Source organism: Excalfactoria chinensis, chromosome 1 (genome assembly GCF_039878825.1).
Source record: "Excalfactoria chinensis isolate bCotChi1 chromosome 1, bCotChi1.hap2, whole genome shotgun sequence".
NCBI lineage: Eukaryota > Metazoa > Chordata > Aves > Galliformes > Phasianidae > Excalfactoria > Excalfactoria chinensis.
In genome coordinates, this window is record NC_092825.1 from 132,302,497 (window position 1) to 132,318,267 (window position 15,771).

At 44.2% G+C, this 15,771-nt stretch overlaps 1 long non-coding RNA gene across 1 annotated transcript; it reads right to left on the reverse strand.

Annotated features, from left to right (window-relative positions):
• Nucleotides 1-3,022: 3,022 nt before the first annotated feature.
• On the reverse strand, nt 3,023-14,317 carry LOC140262008 (uncharacterized). The gene is made up of 3 exons (XR_011905800.1): nt 14,068-14,317; nt 12,089-12,222; nt 3,023-3,174 (listed from the first exon to the last, which is right to left on the reverse strand). It is a non-coding gene; the product is annotated as an uncharacterized lncRNA (long non-coding RNA).
• Nucleotides 14,318-15,771: the final 1,454 nt, after the last annotated feature.

Here is a 15,771-nt window from a genome sequence, read left to right on the forward strand (position 1 = left end):
TAAAGAGACACTGGGCTACAGTCTAACTTCACCATTACAGGTAATTGGGCTTCTCCTGAGCTGCTTTGGCTTTGACAGTTAGAAAGAAATGGGTCTAAAGAATGGAAGAGACTTAGTCTTCTTGGATGTTGCATGAGAGCTCTGACTTCTGTTTCTCCACTGCACAAAGTCAAGAGATGGAATAGATTTTCCAGTTATTTGATACATTAATGGCAGCAGCAAGAACTCCTGCAACTTAAAAAGGACTGGGGAACTCAAATTTGCATTTATAAATTTAATCAAAGTGCTTCAGGGAAAGAGAAAGCGTATTCTAACAACATGTTTGAGGTTTTGGCAGTAGCCACCAGAGAAAATTGTCAGTAGTCCTAAAAATTGAATTTAATTCCAGAATACATAGAGTTGCTAGTTTGGGTTTGTAATCATAACTGGTGACTGAACTAAAACATTAAAAAAAAAAAAACAAAACTAGGGGAAAATAAGCTGATTTTTAATTGCATTAACAAAATAAAATCACCAACCCTATTTAGACAATGATATCATTTCTGGCCTGACCTAAGATATTTCTTATACTGTCCAAAGTACTCTGTAAGTCTTCTCTACAGTGGGAGGGAACATTCATTCAATTTAGTAAAAAATAAATAAACTACCAGACAAATTATTTTTTAAGTAAACATCAAGAAACTTGTTACCCTTCAATACCCTTGACAAGAGCAAACTGAGTATGAGTTTAAGGGATTGAATACCTCCCCTATGAGGACAGGCTGTGAGAGCTGGGGCTGTTCAGCTTGGAGAAGGCTCCAGGGTGACCTGAGAGCAGCCTTTCAGTATCTAAAGCAGGGCTAAAATAAGAAAGGGGACAGACTCTTTTGTGGAATCTGTTGTGACAGAATGTACAAGAAATAAAAGAATGCTGGTATAATAGATAGCCAAAGGTTATTTATAGGAGAAACTCACCAATGCTGATGCCTTCAGTCTGGCTGAAAAGTGCTGAGAGGCTGATCACCCAGTCTCCACAAAGGAGCAATCTCCAAAACAGATGCTGCCTTAGTGGTGGTCAGCCCTTAAATGAAGCCTAGGAGAGGTGGAGTCAAGCTCCACCCCTTCTGGGACCACAGCTGAATTACCTTCCCCTGTGCTCCCACAGCTGACTCAACACTTGACTCAACTGGTTAATCAGAGGTTCAGGCTGTGATTACCAGTTTCCCATACATAGAACATAGGGAAATGTTTTCAAACTAAAAGAGGAGAGATTTGGATTGGATATAAGGAAAAAGTGTTTTATGACAAGGGTAGTGAGGCACTGGCACAGTTTGCTAAGAGAGATTATGGATTCTCCATCCCTAAGACATTCAAGGTCAGGCTGGATGGGGCTCTGAGCACCCTGATCAAGCTGTAGGTGCTCCTGTTCACTCCAGGGGAGTTGGTCTAGATGACTTTTAAGGATCCTTTTCAATTGAAGTGATTCTATGATTCTTTGAAAGATCAAGACCATGAGACAAGAGTCAAAACTTTCAAAGTTTAGACTACAGCACATATCCTGTATACAAGCCACACAGCTAAGGACTGTCACAGTTACTAAGTTTATGTGATGTATCTGGACAGTCTTGAATTTCCCTGCTAAAGACCTGGTGTGGCAGCAGCTGACAGCTGTTGAAGGATGTTATTCCCTGGTTTTAATTTGTTTCCACACTTATGGCTACCAGTTTTCCAGTAACAGAATCCTACCAAAGGAGATCTGATTAGAATGGATATCTAACTTTATATATCCTTATATAAACTTGTTACCTCCAGGACTCCACATAACCAGTGAAGAAAAATAGATGTAGTTCTAGAGAACTACATCTCACACATGTACTTTAGGAAGAAAGCTTGTTGTGCTCTTGAAAAAAAACTCCACTAACTTAAACATTGTATGGTTGAATAATAAGAAGATGGTAGCAAAGATAATTCAAAAGGCTATTTGTAAATGAAAACTCACCAGTACAGATGCCTTTGCTGGGAAAAGCTGGGTCAATCTCCACCAAGGGGCAATCTCCAAGAGTTGTTGCCTCAGTGGGGGTCAGCCCTTAAATGAGGTGTAGAGGAGGTGGAGTCAAGCTCCACCCCTTCCAGGAGCACAGCTAAATTACTCTCACCTGTGTTCCCACAGCTGACCCAACACTTGCCTCAGCTGATTAATCAGAGGTTTAGGCTGTGATTACCAATTTCCCATACACTCGTGGACATTTGACAAGGTGAATGTCATTCAGTTCATTTGTATGTCTTGTCAAGACACCTGTATTTGCTACTCATGATTTGAAAATCAGAAAATGGCATATCATTTTGTAGTTCTTTCAGTGCAGCTCATCTAAATGGCCATTCTTTGGCAACTATTTCACTTTCCAATTTTGCCTATACTGCTTCCATCAAATGAAGGTCATCTGCTTCCTTTTTTTCCTCACTAGCCTTCTGGCAATTATCCTTTTCTATTTATTATTCTTCATTTAATGTTAACTGTATTATGCCAAAGTTTGGATGCTAGAATGACTTCACGAAAGACTAAGAGGAAAATGTCCCTTTACTATGTTTAGATGAAAATTGCAGTACTTAATTTCAAAACATATTTGCAAGATTTACTACGTCCATACACCAAGCCAAAAACACTTAAATTTATTCCATCCATTACCTGAGCCGTGATCTCTACAATGTGCCACTGATCCTCATAAGAAAACCTTTTGACCTCTTTCCAAGCCAGGCTGACAAAAAATGGGCATTCACTGAAAGGGACTCCTAAGGATTCTCCACACACACCCATGTCTGCAGGGAGTGATGCTGAGCTTAACAGATAAACCATGCTATGGAGAGGAGTACTGGAGGAAGTAGAAGTGGAGGTTAAGAATGTCCTGATTCCAGATAAGATGCCTTTCTCTTTTCTGGATAACAAGCATCCTCAACTGATCACTTGTGGCTGCTTGGAGGAGTCAGAAACATTTTACATTTACTTTTTTATAAAAGTGCAAGAATAGCCTTATCATTTGTTTTCATGATGTCTTTATTTCAAATAAACATTAAAAAGTAAATATTGGCAAACACAACATGCCTTATAGGGAATCTAACTTCTTTGCACACTTTTTTCTTCTTTTAATTGGAAGATGGAACAAGGGACATCAGTGTACATTTCTGCATGGAGTTTACCTGAAATAAAGCACATAAACAGAAGTTCATGAAGACAAGAATGAAAAAGAAAAAAGAAGTTAAAAGCTTTCCCTGGGGTCATGGACTAAGTAAAGTACTTCTTTCTACCTTCACTTCAAGGTAGCACTAGCTTAAATCTGTGTGTATTCTAATAGACTCCCTCTCACGAACTCATACAGTTGTTTTTTGTCTTTGGAGCCTCTTCAGTATTCACCAGGAGAAAGGTTTCGTGATTCAGGACCATTACGTTTGTTTTACAATTTGGGAGATTTTTTTCTTTTTCTGTCACATCTATCTCAGGTCCTGTCCACATTTTCTTTGGCTCAAATTGTGTTTCTCTCTACATCCTGAGCAAAAACCAGACTTGTTGAAAATAGCAGCAACAGCAACATTTTAGAGGTACAAACAAAGGTGATAACTATAGCAGAAGCAATGCCTTGAGGACAAGGTGAAGGCCTCCACCTAGTCCCATCCACCTAGGCCTCAACTGTGAGGCTATTATTTCTTATGACAAGAACACAAAATCATATCAATAACAAGGATGAGTCCTGGTACCAGTATTTAGAGTTTTCAAACAGTGAAACCCAGCTGGAGAGATGATGCCAGAATCCTTTATATTCCACAAAAATAAATCTAGGCAAAAATGAATTGGTATTTGTCACCGGGAAATCAAGACTTGTATTTCCCAATGAGGAGATATGTTAATCACGCTCCTTGTAACTTTGCCAGTCATAGAAATCATCCCTTTGACTTAGAGGCAAACTGGCCATTTCACACCAGAATGTGTCCACTACCACTTTCTTAGAAAAACATGTACACATCTCACTGAGATCCATACACTCTGTCATCCAATACAGTATTAAAACAAATAGAACTCCTTCCTTTAAACTTGTTGAAATGTTATTAAAATGCACAAAAATCTATACAGTGTATTATCTAGACTTTCAAAGCAAAATACATTGCATGAGAGAAAAAAAAATGTACCACAATTAGTTTTGTTGTGCTTGCATTTCTTTTTAGTTTTGTTGTTTGATGGTCAGTTTTGTAGATTGGGTTTGTTTTTGTTTTTGCTTTTTTGCTTTTCTTTTTCATTTGTTTGAAGATAAAGCAATTGAGCTGGGATAGTAAAGCCCTCAAAATCTACTGTAACCGCTTAAAATTGCTATCCACTGTAATTAATAGATCTTATTGATTTGTGGTAAGTATCAGTCAAATGCAGCAGCAGTGATGAGGAGAAGAGATGCTGATGGCCTTCTTGTGCCTCCAGACCCCACATGGTGTGCAGGTGGGCTGCAGCCTCACGTCTCCTTTCCTAGCTTTCTCCTTTACATGGCCACACGATCCATTGCACGGCAAGGGTTAGCTGAAAAAAGCTGTTCAGAAAGTTGCCATATTTTGTCTTAGTGTGATCAATCACGTGATTAGGCTGGATGTGTTGAGAGTGGTGACTGTGTAACAGGGGCACTCTGATCTCTGTTACAAAAGAAACTGCCGGGGAGGAAAATCTCACATGAGACATGAATATGCATTTATACAGAATACCTCCGGGCATCTTTGTGACCAACAGGCTATAAGTTAATAGAGTCTTTTCTCCCTTAAGTCAATGGAAAGAAATGCTCTTGCATTATGGCCGTGTCAGAAAGTGAATCTTAGTGGTTTGCTTTCAGCTAATGCATTTAGCCACATGAAGGTATGAACTTAATCACTGCTCTATTCGGGAGGTACCAAGCACAGACACTAAATGGGATTATGCAAGAGCCGTCTGTTCTTGCTAATTAAAATGTGGAAAACAGCCAGTATCAAATTATTCTGTTTGGACAATTCATGGCTGTTTTAAGTAGTTCAGCATGTACTGCAGAGGGTTTGCTATGTGGTAAGACTGCTAAGATTTCATAATGACCTGTGTCGTTCTACTATACAGACACTAAGTACAGGCAATGTCATTTTGCTGATGTAAAAAAAGAAAAAAAAAGAAGCTTCAAAATTTTTATTGAATTAGTTTTTTTAGTAAGTAACTGACATTTTATTTATGTATTCTGGAAAACACATTCTTAGGTCTGCACTCTATAAATAATGTTTCAGAAGCTTCAGCTACTGATTTCATCTGCATTACCACTAAATTATGAGACATCAGTGTTTTTAGAAGACTCTTTTTTAGGTTAAAAAAAAAAAAATAGAATTTAAGCTACATTCTTAGCTTTTGAATGCACTGATGGACTCATATAAGAAGTCCTATAGGTTTTGCCCTCTGCCAGTACCTGTTGGAGTATATGTAGAGGAGTGCCACAAAAATGATCCAAGAGATGGAACACCTCCCTTGTGAGAACAGGCTGAGAAATCTGGGGCTGTTCAGCCTGGGGAAGAGAAGGCTCCAGGGTGACCTGATAACAATCTTTCAGAATCTAAAGGAGGGCTAAGAAAGAAAGGGAAAGACTCTTTAGCAGGGTCTGTTGTGACAGGGCATAGGGAAATGATTTCAAATTAAAGAGGAGTGATTTAGATTGGATATAAGGAAAAAGTGTTTCATGACAAGGACAGTGAGGCACTGGCACAGGTTGCCCAGAGAGATTATGGATTCTCCGTCCTTATAGACATTCATGGTCAGGCTGGATGGCGCTCTGAGCAGTGTGATCAGGCTGTACATGTCCCTGTTCATTGCAGGGGAGTTGGTCTAGATGACTTTTTAAAGGTCTTTTCCAACTCAGACAATTCTATGATTCTATGATTATGTATTTACATAGGTTGCACATGCTCAGCAGCACAGCCAATAGCTGGTTTAGATCAGGGAACCCACTGGCCTAAGTTCAACAGGTTTTTTTCTGGTGTACTTGGTGCAAACCTGAACACTGGGACTAGATGGTGAGCACTTTGGTCTGCCCTCAGCGTGGAGTTAGGGCATGTATGGGTTGTCCCTCCAGAACAAAGGGCTAAGAGAGTGCACTTATGCCCTGCGTCCTGGTATTGTTCATATGTTCTATTCCGATGAGAAAGTTGAGCACTACTTTATTACTGCTTGTATACTCAGTATGTTTTGTCTCTCTGAGCCTTGTCAGATAAATGAAACCACCAAAGAAACTGGTACAAAAACACATATGACCGCAGACAGGACTATGAGGACTACCTGAGGGGATTCAGTGGCCAACATAGGAGACCTTGCAGATCTGTTTTTATCGTATTTTATTGTGCCCCAAGTTCTTTCTTCCCCTGATGAAGCCAAACATTACAGTTAGTTTTCTCAGGCGTACCACCTTGAGTCCATCTCAGCATCCAACCAAGATGAATTCCCTACATACATCACAGAAATGAGCAGCAGCAGGACAGTTAAAAAATAAAAATAAAAATAAAAAATAAAAAATAAAAGAAAATGGCATTTGTATCAACATCATTGCTCTCTAGAGTCAATGTCTCCTACAAATGAAGAGAACATCTCCTTTTCCCATAGGTCTGACCTGCCATCCATGGGCAACTTTACATTGCCTTCCTTTTCAGGTTGGACTCAATAATCTCTGGAGGTCCCTTCCAACCCATACGATTCTGTGATTCCGTGATTCCTGTTGGACAGTTATCACTAACAACCAAACCACTAAAAACTTCATATGTTGGGTTTCACTGTCACTGTTCTGTGGCAATCAGTGACAAAACTGCAGCCCCTGCAAAGAAGTAATGGAAGTAAAAGGAAGCTGGAGTTCTTCAACCTTCAGGTTTAGAAGAAAACAAAGCAAGCTGGCTTTTAAGCAACATAAATTCAGTAGTGAGTCTTAAAATCAATGAGCAGAAAGCTTTAATAACTTCCCCAACCACTGTTTTCCTCCATGCATGAAAATGACTCATTAAAAGGACACATCAAACTGCTCTCCATGTCTGAGAGAGCGAACACCAACACAATTGGAGAATTTGCTAAACTGTTACTCTGAATGCAATACATAACAAGGGGGGTAGGAAGCTGCTGCATTTACATGTTGAAAACGTTAGGAAAAAAACACAAATGTCGATGTAAGAATGAGGGAGAAATTTGAATTTGCAATTATGATCTAGACTTTTTTTTAAACAAATGTGGTTTGTAAAACAGACAGAGGCCTAGTTAGCTAGTTCACGCTCCCAATTTCTGGTATAATTTCAGTGTAAGTATATAGAATGCTCAGTTTCATGCTTTAGGTTTGTTTAGATTTTTTTTGAGTGTTTTTTTACCCTCCCTCTTATACTGACTACTCATGACACACTCATCTATCTCAGTCATTTTAGGAAACAGCTGCATTTTTAGGCTAGTGTAGATACAAGGTAAGGTTTTATATTTGTATTCACTGATTATAGACTGCTAAATATAGAGAGTTCATAGTGAAGAAGTCTATTAAATGGAGTGTTGTATTAATCACAGAGATAATTTCTAGCCAGTTCTTCTGTAGTCACACCCTCAGTGTGAGAAAAAGGGGCTGCAAAAAGGAGAAAAACTCTCAGGAGGTTTCACTTTCTCAATCCCAAAACATGATTCATATTCAAGAATGTAGAACTGACACAAAACACAGCCCCATTTCTTTCTAAGAAATGCAAAATAGTGATTTTGTTCCACAAGCTAAAAGGATGAGTATCTCTTAGATTCTACCCCACAGTCTGCAGAAAGAAACCCTTCCTGTCCTGCTTGCCTCCTACCCTGCCTGAGACTTTTGATTCAGGCCTTTGGTCAGAGAGATGCAGACAAGATCCCAAGGACCTGAAAGTAACTGGAATCAATATGTAGTCATCTGAGGGTCTCCCATCTTGAGATAATGCATTTATGGACATTATTTGGTCCTCCATGAGAAAGCTGGTGTCTTTTTCCTTATTAATATGGTTAATCAGAAGTGGTATTTGAGTTAATGTTTTAACAGAAAAAGGTTTTTTTGATCATTAAGGAGAGCTGAACAGTTAACCTATCAATAAGGGTTCTGTTGCTGAATTCATTATACCTTGTAGGAATTTAGGTGCAAGAATTTGCATGCTATTGTGTTTCAGAAAGTAATGTAGCAATGCATTATTTGATATACATATACATATGTTTGAAGAATGTATTTTGTTGATTTTACCTGTTGTGGCTACATTTCTCATGACACAAAGACCTTCAGAGCTCATATCAAACTGCATCCTGAATGTGTTCAGCAAGTTCAGCTGAGAGGAAACAATGGAGCTTATAGATATGATAGGCTACCATTTAAGTTGGCAGGGTTCCCACAATAGATATTCCTTCCTTTGAATATCTCTTGGCATCCAAGTCCTACGTGATGGTTATAATTCAACCATTCTTATTAATGAGTTACAAATGAGGAGCAATGTCTACAAGGGAATCTCAGGGAAGATGTGGGTCTTAACCACATCCATGAGCAAATACCTCCAGAGAAAGCAGTGGGAGAAGAGGTCCTGGTACAGAAGCAAATGATGGGAAATGACCACAGAAAGCTTTGGGCCTAGCCCAAAGGGTGCACAGCACTGATCTGAGGCGTTCAGCTGTACAGGGATAAGGCTTCAGCTGAGCGTATGTATATAAAAGTAGTGGCTTCCATGTGTTTTTTGACATTTAAGGGTAATTCTACTGAGCTTGACAAGCTGAGCTTTGTCTGTCTAAACAATATGGGATAAGACCCTAAATTACTGAAAATAAGTGTGTATTGTTACATATTGCTACTATATGTTTTCTACAGTTTGTATATGAGAAAGTATGATTAAAAGTCGATGAGTGACTGTTTATAAATTTTGATTGCTTCATAATTTTAACTGTGAGCAACATTTTTATCATAATTATAGGCTTTCTTAAAGCATTTATGCAGATTGTTTTATTCAAAAGGGGTTTATTCCATATAAACTCCACTCTTTTATCTCTCCATAAAATCAGTGTGAATTCCCAGCAACCACAACCCCACTAGACAGTCATCACATCAGTAGCAGAGATACATTCAAGCTAGGCAACATTTCTCAGATATTCTGAACTTTATTTCCCACTTTCCCATCTCAGTTTCTGTAGTAGTGGTAGATAGCAATTTGTTATCTCTCTGTCTCTTCTTTAAAAGAATTAACAAGTTTATACAAGTTTATATTTCCTCAATGGCATTCCTGTGTATTGTGTTGCCCGGAGCATCCATGGTTCATCAGAGGTTCAAGGAGTTTAAGTCAAATATCTCAAATCTTCGGCTTGAGATGACCTAAATCCAAAGATTTAGATGCATAGCTTCCATTATTTTCAGAGGGAGTTTGTCTCTAGCTATCCTGGATGCCTACAAATACTGAATTCTAATGGCCTTAGCCAAAAACGTCAGGCTGTTTCTTAGTCATTGGTAACACTCAGTTGATTTGATGCACATGCACTACTTTTATGGCATACAGGAACGAGTCCGTGGCTCCTGGCTCAGATTGTCTTGTGTCCATGTTGACAGTAAGGAGAGGGCTCAGGAGCAAACCATCACCTCCAGGTTTCTTCACAAAGGAAACAAAACATTAATCTCAGTAACAGGACTAGCATTCCTGCAGTGGAAGTAATCAGGGCACTGGGACATGTGGGTGAAGCTTGAGGCAACAGATTGACAACACAGCTGAACCTAATGTAACAGGGAGGAAGTTTCTCCCACTGGGTGAATCAGGGCAGTTCTGATGGTGCAGCTGGGTTGGCCAGCAAAAGCTAATCCTCTTCGGTGGAAAAAGAGCTAACAAATAACCTCACAGCAGTCACTGCCTCAGCAAGACCTCATTGCAGTCATCTCATTGTGATGACATTCATTTCTGCAGCAGTGAAACATCTATAAAGTTAATAGAACCAGAAATAGATGTAGATGTATATGCACACCTATAATAAATGTATATTTGCATATACAGCTAATGCATCAAATGGATGACATGCTGTCATCTCCCCCAAGAAATACAAATAAATAAAAGTAAATGCATATGGGCAATTTTTTGTTGCCATCACAGTAAACATGAAACCTCTTACTACGTGTGCTTGGATGCCCAGACAAAAACTGACTTCTTAAAGCTGTAACATGTCCTGGTGGACACACAGGTAGCAGCGATGATAAAGTGTCCAAATGCTTCATTTGCCAGTAAGGATTTTTCCCAGCCTTTCCAGTAAGCCCTGAAGCCTGATGATGGATCAAGCTCAGTTTTACAGCAGTAGCTTCAAATTCAGTGATTTCCTCACATTGCAGTGGAATAGGTTGATGGTTGGACTAGGTGATCTCAGTGATCTTTTCCAACCTCATTGATTCTATAATGACCTGATCCCAGCCTCATGTTTTCTACTCACAAGACACTTAAAAACTGAATCTGCACCTTGGTCATGCAAGGTGCATTGTGCACCTGAACAGCGTGGTTCAGGCTTAAGAACGTATTCAGAGAAAGGGGACAAGCCTAAGATGCAAGAAAAGAAAGGGGGTTGGGGTGGGGGGAAGAAAAGAGAGGGAACAATCAGATGACTACATACTTCTTTAAAATGAAATCAGATGAGAAAATCAGGGCAAACTCTGAAGACTGAATTCTGTAAAGTGATACCATTAGGTTTCACCTGTTGGTTTTTATAGTCCGTGGCCTTCATGTTACAGATTTGGTGCTTTCACTGATTTTGCTTCTGTGCAGATCAGGCATAGTTCCACCAGAGTCACAGGAATGAGATCCCGTGTTATCCAATGGAAGACACAATTTTAACCCTCTTTGAATTTCAGTTCTACAGCACGAGCACCATTTAATGTTTAAATGGTACAACCATATTCAACTTACATTTACATTCCCCATATTATTTCAGGGCCAATTTCCAGATCTATCATTCAGATTTGTGCAGTAATGTTTCCCCTTCCCATATTAATGATATTCATGTTTGAAGTACAGGAATAAATACAAATGGAGTGCTGGGATTTCTGATGACGGCGCAATTGGAGAGGATATCTGCATTTAATAGCAATTTTAGGACAATCACTGGACTTCATTTTTAGACTTAACAAAACTGCTACAGCCAAGAAAACCTGTTGATCTAAGATCAGTTCTATTCTGACTTCTGAGCTTTGGGACAGTACCGTGGCAGCTGCGTCTGTGTTGGAAATCAGTGAAGCACTCATACTGTGTACTGTTAAAAGCACTGACATCGGAATGCCCGGGTTTAGGTGACAAATGGCGATTTTTGTTGTCTATCGAGGAGCAGCCTCAAGAAATATTTATTCGAGATTTGTTGGTCAGTTTGTCGTTTGAAAATAAGCGTCGCGGCTTTGCCGTCGCCTCTCCTTTCCGGCAGATGGGCTGGATAATAGCTGCAGGCATTTTTCTGCCTGTGTGAACTGAGGAAAGACGGCTTCACGCCGGACCCGGGGAAGAGCCGCGGAGCCGGGATGGTTTCACACCGAGCTGCGGTTGGCTTCCGAAACTTGGAGGTGGCTGTACCGGCACGGAACCCGACTGCGGGTTCTCCCGATGGGACGGGGGCTGGATGGGTTGCTCCCGGCTCTTTCCGATCCCTGTGCCCACCGCAGTCCGGGGGTGCTCCGAGCCTCACAGCCCCGCACCGCGGTCCCGCAGCCATCCACGTCCTGGAGATTAGCTGCAGGTCCGCAAAAATAATGAGGTTTCAAACGCCACCACAGAGCTGCGAAGGGGAAAACGCGGTAATCAAACAGCAGAGCTTTGGGGTTTGGTTTGGGGGGTTTTATTGTTGTTATTATTGTTTGGAGGGTGGGAGAATTCGGATTAAACGGGGCTTAAAGGCAGCAGGCAGCGCTCGCCGCGTGTGATCAATACCCACTCCGGGTGCATTCCTCCACTCGTTTAACGCTGGCCAGAGACGTGAGGGTCTCGCGTTCCCAACACGAAAATTAGCTCTGTCTGTGCTTAAGCCACGGTTAATTCCGCATACGAATAATTCTAAAGATACTTCGTTTAAATATGTACAATTTAATCCCCCCGTGCTTACTTGTTTCGGAAGAGGCATCTTTCACTTCCAAACTGATACTGTGGGCACAGCCGCATCCTGGGGAATTGGATGCCATCCCTATAAGGAATCGTGAGAGGAATTCCCATTTTTCCTCTCTGTGCTTCGTTGTAGCCCTGTGGGGCAACGAACGAATTTGGGGTATCAATAGTTACGACACTTTAAAACGTTCAAAGAGCATTTGTCGGTAATACCCCTTGGATCAGAGGGGAAAACCACATCTCGATGAGGAGACAAATCTCGGGAGCGTGAGCCTAGCGAGCCGAGCAGCTCCCGCTTCGAATAGTAACTTTGGACGCAATTAACCCCGAGGCGGATTTTTTCTCCCAATGTCCCTTTGCCACCACCCGGGCTCCGGCTGCGGGCACACACCGCAGTACTTCTGCGGCAGCTCCGTGCTGTGCCGGCGGTTCTCTCCCTTCCCTGTGCCTCCTCCTGTTCTGCTCCCTGCAAACCCGGACCCTGATATACCTTCTTCCTCCCTCCTTTCCTTCCTTCAAGCGCTCCACGTTTGGAAACGAAGCGCCTGTTTCTTTCAGTGCATATGGCAACGAGACCGCGTATCTGCCCTTCATTTCGATTTTCCTTTCTCCACTGTTGGTAACGAAGGAATATTCAGCATCATTTGGAGGTCAGATTTCATAATGACCCTCCTTCAACCAACAAACTCACGCGGGAGACTGTCAGCATCTTCGTGGTGCGTACAGTCCGCACGCCGGCACGGCGTTTTGAAGCCCTCTGTGCGGGTTAGAGCTCCGTCCCGCACCCCCATTGATGGGAGATGAGGTTTGACATCTGTTTGCCGGAGCGCTCCGCTCGGAGCCGAACACCCACGACGCGCTGACAGCATTGTGGCAGCCTGTCACAGCCCGCTGACTGACAGCTGCTCTCAAAAGCCCCATTCAAATATTTGCAGGGTTTGAAAGCGTTCTGTAACGCCGTCGCCATTCTCCCCGTTATTTAGCATATAAGGTATCAGGCGAAGTTTGCGAGCCTCTCTCCCCGGTGTTGCTGGTTTGGGGTTGTTTTTTTGTTGTTGTTGTTGGGTTTTTTTTTTCCATAGAAAAAGGCAGAGCAGCGCCGCGCTGGCGGGGACCCACGGAAGGGTCCTTCCCCCGTCTGCGCGGCCCCGATAATAGTGAGCGGCGTTCCTTCATAGCGCGGCTAATTAGCGCCGGCGTGATTGAAGTGAGAGCAAACCCCACTTAAAAGATGGAGGGAAAGGAGAGAAAAAACAAAACAGAGGAAGGGAAGAGCCAAACTGGCCAGCAGCCCGGCAGGGGGACTTAAATGTGGGGTTGGGTTCTGGGGGTCAGCACTCGCCCGTTCCCCGTCCCTCTGCACCTCCTCAGTGCGTACACGCACCCGTGGCTGCAAGTCGAAGGAGAACCTTTTCTCATTGCGGACTCTCAAAGCAGAGGGGTGGGAGGGGGGGGGGGAAGGGGTTGGAGTGTCTGGGGGGTGGCCATGGAGAAGTCGAAAGCCTCGGGGACTTTTATTCTGGGGCTTTGGCAACATAGGCCTGTAGCTGTCAAACGAGACGGATGTGGATGCTTCTATTTCTTCCTTTATTTTATCCATTTACCTATCTATGTATAAATATCTTTTTCTATTTGTCTGCCTATCCGTTTATCCGTTTTTCTATTTATTTACTTATCGATCTATTTCTCTATTTATTTATCAGCCTGTTTCCCTGTCTATCTATTAACTACGAGCATCCCCACTAACGGAAGAGCCCCCGTCACCCCCCCCCCACCTCCACCCCGTCAGCCCCCTCCCGGCGGCTCTCCGCTGTCCTCCCGCAGCGCCCTGCTCCCCTTCCGCGGGGCGGGGGCAGCCCCATCCCACCCCATTCCCCGGCAAAGAGGGGTCAGGGCCGCCTCCTCCCTGCCCCATCGTCCTTCCCTCCCTCCCTTCCTCCCTCCTCCCGGCTCGGCGCAGGGCTTTGCCCGCAGCTTTACCTGGAAGTCTTTAGCGGATTTGTGTCCATTTTAATCACCGCTCCCGACTGCCTTTCCCCCAGCGGTTGTCACGCTGATAGAAAGGGATTGAGAAATAGTAATGGGGAGGGGAGGGGGGGTACGGAGGGAGGCACACCGGCGGTGCTCTCTGTCAAGGAAGAGGTACGGGAAGAGAAGAGGGGCTGACAAAGAGGCTCCATCCCGAAGGGAAACCTAACTTTATTTTCCACAAAGGAGGGTCTGCATGGAGGGGACTGGAGGGCAGGACCAGGGGGGACAGGTGCATGGAGCGGAACCTGGGGGTCTCTTCCCCATTCCTTTGCGTGAGCATCCCTTCCCCGGGGAGGGGTGGGGAAGGGGAGAGGGAGGTGCAGGGAGAGGGAAGGCAGAGGGGAGGCAGCGGCGCCCCCCCCCCCCCCCCCCCCCGCTCCACCCCCCCCCCGCCCGGCTCCAGCTGCTCCCGAACCAACTGCTCAGTTCCATTCACCGCCGGCACGGAACAAAAAAGTGGCTATTTATTAGAATACTTGTTTGGTATTGTTCTGTGCCACACAAAAGCGTTCCATTATGTGGGTTGGGGAGAAAAGCCCCTCTCTCTTTTTCTTTTTTTTTTTTTTTTTTCTTTTTTTTTTTTTTTTCTTTTTTTTCTTTTCTCTCCGGAGCGAAACAATAACTAGAAATTGTCTGTAAAGTCTTTGCTATCAATAATAAATTTCATTTTATCCTCTCTCTCTCTCTCTCTCCGTCTCCCTCTCTCCCCCTCTCCCGTGCACAGTGTGTATGTGTGTGTGTGTGTGTGTGTGTGTGTGTGTGTGCGTGTGTGCGGCGGAGAGAGAGGGAGAGGGAGAGCTCTGCCGGGGGTTGTGCGTGTGCCGCGGGGCACCGCGGCCGCCCGGGAGCTGCGGGAGAGCAGACCGCAGGGCCCGGCCCCATGGCCTCGCCTGGGCCGAGAGAAGGCGTGAGAGAGGGGGGAAAAAGAATTAAAAATAGTAATAATAATGATAATAAAGCTGCCCTTTGAGCTGAGCTGTTGGGAGGAGGCTGGAGCTGGAAGAGCAACTGTAAGTGTGCCTCTAACTTTTGAGGGGGTCTTCGGCCCTTCTTGGGAAGGGTGGAAGGAGGGGGAGGCGGCGATGGGAGGGCTTCCGAGCTCCCTTCGCAGCGGGGAGGGAAGAGCAGCCCGCATCACCGCAGTCGGTGGTGACACGGGGTGGCGGTGCCCCCCTCCGGGGCTCGGGGCAGGGGGTCGCAGCCGGGCCGGGGGTGGCGGGGCTCGTTCCGAACAGACACGGCTGTGCGCGGTGTCATTGAGCCAAAGGTGTTAGGAGCAAAGCGTCAGCGTCTCTGCGACTGACCGACGGGCGCTGCCAAACAGGGGAATCAATGGGCAGAGCACACCGTGCTGTTATACCGGTGCCCGTCGGAGCGAGCACGCGGAGGGACTGTCAGCGTCGCCAATGCGCCTGAATCCTGCCAGGGAGCGGGGAACCCCGCTGCGGTGCCCCGTGGGGGTGGCAGCGGTTTCGCGGCTGATGGCGTCGAGGTATGGGAGGTGCGAGTGGGGCTGTGCCCCTGCCCGACAAGGGGTGCTCCTGCGTCCCATATAGGGTGCATGAAGACGACCCGGGTTCTTTCTCTCTGGTTTCCCGGTGGCTTTCGGGGTCGATCAACAGGCAGAGGAGAGGGGCTGTGCACCTATCGATC